Source organism: Hordeum vulgare, chromosome 1H (genome assembly GCF_904849725.1).
Source record: "Hordeum vulgare subsp. vulgare chromosome 1H, MorexV3_pseudomolecules_assembly, whole genome shotgun sequence".
Taxonomy (NCBI): domain Eukaryota; kingdom Viridiplantae; phylum Streptophyta; class Magnoliopsida; order Poales; family Poaceae; genus Hordeum; species Hordeum vulgare.
Window position 1 is genome coordinate 295,063,312 of NC_058518.1, and position 5,897 is coordinate 295,069,208.

Sequence of the window (5,897 nt, forward strand, 5' to 3'; positions counted from 1 at the left end):
TGCAGATAATGTAGATGAGGATGAACCAGAACAGAGACAGGAAAACAAAAGTAATGAGATCAAAGCATAAAGGGGATCAAGTGCAACCTAAAGCTCAAGACAAAGGCAAACAGAAGTATGATTCAGATGAAGACTTGTCTGAAGGTGAAGATATGTGGGCTCCTGATTTCAGATGATGAAGAGCTGCATTTGTAGTTCAGGACTTTCAGACCAGAGGATCTATATAGGCCAACATTCCATGTAGGCCAGTTTTTTGAGAGTGTAGAACTGCTGAGGACAGCAATTAAAGAGTACTCATGTCAAAACAGAGTTGATATGAAGCTACCTGTCAATGATAGGAAAATAGTGAAAGCCAAGTGTGATGATGACTGCACATGGTACTTGTGGGCATCATATGATAACAGAACTAAGGCTTTCATGGTTAAGAGATATGTTCATGAACACACTTGCAGCAAGAAGTGGAAGATTAGGGCTTTCACTTCTAAATTCCTAGCAATGAAGTACTTAGAGAGCTTTAGAGCTGATCAAGATATGAACTTAATGAATTTCTCAAGGGTTGTTCAGAAAGAATGGCACATGACACCTGGTAGGATGAAACTTCAGAGGGCAAGGAGAATGGCTATGAAAATAATATATGGTGATGAAGAAGGGAAGTACAAGCTACTTTGGAATTATGCACATGATGTTAGAAGAAGCAACCCTGGCTCATCTTTCTATGTCTCCCTTGATGATAATGCAAGGTTCAACAAGTTTTATATGTGCCTAGATGCTTGTAAGAGAGGATTTCTGCAAGGTTGTAGACCTGTCATCTTCCTTGATGGATGTCACATTAAGACTAGATACCGAGGTCAACTACTTGCAGCTGTTGGTGTAGATCCAAACAACTGCATATTTCCAATAGCAATAGCTGTGGTTGAGGTTGAGGATACCTTGAACTGGGCATGGTTTCTTGACACATTGAAAAGAGATCTAGGCATCATAAACACTAAACCTTGGACCATAATGTTAGACAAACAAAAGGGGCTCATCAATGCAGTTGAAGAATTGTTCCCTGAAGCAGAACACAGATTTTGTGTTAGGCACATGTGGCAAAACTTTCAGCAATCTTTCAAGGGTCATGTATTGAAGAATCAACTATGTACGATAGCAAGGAGTAACACAGTTCAGCTGTATGAACAAGGCATGGAGGAAATGAAGCTACTGAATGTTGATGGCTACAAGTGGTTGCATGAGCTAGAACCTGATACTTGGGTTAAAGCTTTTCAGAAAGACTTTCCCAAATGTGATATTCTGCTAAACAACATATGTGAAGTTTTCAACACGTACATTCTAGAGGCTAGGGAACTACCAATACTTAGCATGGTTGATAGGATTTATAGTCAGCTAATGACAAGGCATTACAACAAGCAGATGGAGTCAGATAAATGGCCTGGTGATATTTGCCCAAAGATCAGGAAGAAGGTTGAGAAGGCAACAGAATTTGCAAACACATGCTATGTGGAGGGATTAGGAGATGGTCTTTTTCTAGTAGGTGATAGAGGAGTTGATTACATTGTGGACATGCACAAGAGAACATGCACCTGTAGAAGGATACAGAAAGCAGGGGTTCCATGCTCTCATGTCATAGCCTGCTGCAGGAATGACATAATTGATCCTCTTCTGATGGTTGACCCTTGCTACTCAAAGGAGATGTTTAAGAGGGCATATGGTAATATTATATATCCTTGCAAAGATAGGAGAGAGTGGGAGGATTTACATGGGCCCCCAATTGAGCCACCATTGTACCTGAAGCATGTGGGTAGACCATGTACCAGAAGAAGACAAGCACCTAGAGAGGTTGATCATAGAAGGAGGGAAGAAAATAATAAGGCATGGTGTCATCATGCACTGTTCTTAATGTGGTGAGGCAGACCACAACACCAAGGGTTGCAAGCACAAAAAGGCTGGACTGCCACCACCAAGGGCTGGCAGTGTGACAAATCCAGAACAAGGTCCTGGGAGTGTGACAAATCCAGAACAAGGTGCTGGCAGTGTGCCTAATCCAGAACAAGGTGCTGGCAGTGTGACTAATCGAGAACAAACAGCTACATCCACTGAAGTTGATCCTGTTTTAACACAGGTAACAGTTGTATGATCCTGTTTTAACACAGCTACATCCACTGAAGTTGATCATGTTTGGCATTTATCTAACACAAGCTTTTGCATTTGAGCAGGACCATCAAGAACCTTCTGCAACATATGAAGATCTCATGATAGACAACATGATTGTCCAGGTAACATAACTACTCCATACCCAATAACATAACTAGTACTGTAGTATTGATCTCACAGTGGACACTTGTGTATTTTTTAGATGCCAATACCTAGAGTTGTGGAACAAAGGCCACTACCATCTTCTAGTTTCCTGAATGCTACCCAACTGGTGCTAAACCAGTCTCTTGATGGCCAAGGCAGCCAAGCAAGTTCAAGTACCATCAGGCCTGGTGAGTTGGCACAGAAATTGGAGGCCATGAAGAACCAGAGAGATAGGGAACTAGATGAGAGGAAGCAGGCCATTCTGGCATCTAGAAGAGAAGAGGAATTGATGAGAGCTGAAGAGGTAGCAAGAAAGAAACATGAGGTTGCATAGAAGAAGGCTGAACTAGCAGAGAGAAGAAGATTGGTTGCTGCACAGACAACTGCCAAAAAGAAAGAAGAAGCAGAAATCAACAAGAAAGCTCAAGCTGAGACAAGAGAGGTTATTCAAGACACAATGAAAACATTAGCTGCTGAGAAGAAGGGAAGGGAAGAAGCAGAGAGGAGAGCTGCTGCTGAGAAGAAGGGGGAAGAAAAGAGAGCATAGAGGGAAGCGACTGCTGCAAAAAGAGAAGAAGAGAAGAGAATTGTTGCTGCAAAAAGAGAAGAAGAGAAGAAGCTTGCTGCTGCAAGAAAAGAAGAGGAGAAGAAGCTTGCTGCTGCAAGAAAAGAAGAGGAGAAGAAGCTTGCTGCTGTTAGAAAAGAAGAGTAGAAGAAGCTTGCTGCTTCAAAGAGAGAGGCTGACAAGAGGCTTGCTACAGCACAGGAGAAGATGAAGGCTGCTGCAAAAAAAGCAAGGGAGCAAAGCATGGCTGCTGCAAAAAGGAAAGAAAGTTGGGTTGACAATGAAGCTGCCTATCCAAAGAAGGCTCCAAGATCTTCAATGTTTGATGTCTTTAGATAGTATGATGCATAGTGACTGCAATATTCTCCTGTAAGAAACATGGCTGTTTTCTTTTGTATGTGGATGATGGGCAAGACTTATTTGGTTACGACTACCAGTTTTCATGCATTATATTTGGTCAGTTTGGCATATTTGTCAAGTTTGGAAAAGACTTACTTCTTATTTGGTCAGTTTGGTCCTATTTGTAGACAATACTGCCTTACATTGTAATATACCCTTTCAATAAGCACAACATGACACCATTTGGTCAGTTTGGTCCTATTTGTAGATAACACTACCTTATTTGTAGACCTGGAGGTACTTTGTAGACAAAATAAGTAATCACATATTAAGAAGGAATGACATAAGAACATCATATTGATCAAATATAACATAGGGTTGAGCATAGCATTGTCACTTGCACCATTACATGACACCATAACATGACACTATTACATGAAACAAACTACATGAGGACTGCCACCACTACTAACATCACTCCAGTCTCCCAAAATGAACCTAGCATCACCAATGCAGCTAATCTTCAGTTCTTCACCATGAATAGCACCAATGCACCAACACCTAACATCAGCACAACAGCAAGCAGGATCTTCATGAGCATCACCAGCTCTCTCCCAAGCTTCATCAGTGCAGCAGCTTGCTGCCTGGTCATGACATTGCCACTCTCTCTCTTCACAAACTTCTTAGACAAGCTGGTTGATCCATTCATGTAATGAAGCTCTTGTGCATTCAGAAGTTGCTCCCTACGTTCCTCAGCCGCACCAATAGCATCCACAGCTGCATCGCCGACCAGATAGTAATTGTCAACCAGGTACTGCATGTACTCCAATTCCCAACGCCAGAACTCACAACTCACCTATCCCAAAAATACATGCCAAGGTAAAAAAAAGTTCAGTCTTTCCATCCAAAACGGAATAGAATCCATGGACACGACATAAATCGAAGAGATAAATCCATGGAAACACTAACCCCATGATTTTGGCACTTGTAGAAGACCCATCCGTCGTGCTTCTCAGTGGTGGAGACAAACATGCGCACTTTCTCCTTGCAGCCTACGCAGCGGATCAACGGCAGTGCCAACGCCCGGTGGCGGACAGCAGAGGAGGACGAGCTCGTGAGAGACATGACCACCAGAGCTTACGGGGGACAACGCCAGCGCGACGGTGGTGGCTGAGCATAGCGACAGAGGCGGAGCAGAGCGACGGAGGGTTAGGGATTTGAGGGGGACGCCGCGGGTTAGGGATTTGAGGGATTGGGGATTTTGGTTCTTTTACAAAAAACCCCCTCCATGAATCATTGGCCGAATGAGAGACCACTACGTGGCGGTCAACAGTAGGTGAAACTAGGCCTGTACGCACCGCATACGTGCTACAGTGACCGTATATTCACGTCCCATCGTATACAGTGACCGTAACGAGCGTATTCCAATATTCAGTGACCGTATCGTGCTTTCGTCCCAAATACAGTGACCATGAGTGTATTTATCTCTTCTAAGTACTACAGATCCCACCTAAGATTTTTGCATTTGCTTTCTCCCACTAAGTAGTCAATAGTGCATTTTTCTGTTGCCCGATTTCCAGTTTCTGGACTTTTGGGTAAATTTTACAGCTAAATTTGACATGCCTATAACTTGTAGAACTGAATGTGGACTTTTCAACATGTTTGTTTGGGGGGATTTGGAGGTGGGGAATGGGAGTTCAAGGTCTATGGGACTTAAATTCCATCGATTGGCTCAAGGGCATGGGAATTTAGAGAGGAAGGGGGAGGGGAACTAGGAGGCCTAACTCCCGTGAAACTCTTCCTTGGGGCACCCTGTAAATTCAGCGAGGGAATGGGAATTGATTTAAAAAAAGATCGAGCTGTTAGCTCACGTCCTACAACTAAAGTAATGCTTTGATTCTGTATCTCATTTGTTTACATGTTTGATCCATTAAACAAATTATACGGAGGTTTCTCTTATTCTTAGTACGTGATGTCCTTTTAGAAGAATAGATTGGACATTGATATGAGTGATTAGTGGATGAAATCTCTTATACTTGTATGAATTAATTTGCTAGTTCTAGGTCATCGCCGGCTTGCCGTTGTGGCTACTACTTGTACATGAAGAGAACCCAGTTTGTGCATTGTTAGAAGTATAATTGGGTTTAAGTTAGAGATAAGGAGATAGAGATAGAATTAGTTTAAACCACATGTAACTTGTCTTGTACTCCAAGCCTCTATCCCTCATGTACTCCTATATATACTCCTCCAAAGGTTAGATCAATACAACACATAATATTGAACCATCTATATTTTCTACATGGTATAGAGCGGTTAGTCTCACGACGCCGATCCTAGGACTTCCACCACTACCGTATCGCGCGCTGCCTCCGGGGAGATCAATCTCCTCTCCTCGGGGGCGTAGCACCCGGTCTTGATTAAAGATGAGATCGGTTCTTTAGACTACATTAGATCCCGATTTCGAATTTCGTTCAATTCATAGATTAGATGCAATTAGCCACAAGTAAAATCCTAGAGTAGATCCTCACGACCCTCGACATGTGGTGAAAATAGAGAGCCGTTACGACAGTGCTACATCGACTTGGATCGTCAAGACGGAGAGCCGCCTGCTGGTTCGACCACGGCGTGCAAGGCAGGGCACCTATGCGGCCGCAACTACGTCAACAACCACATATCACCGGCAAACCACGCGCCACCG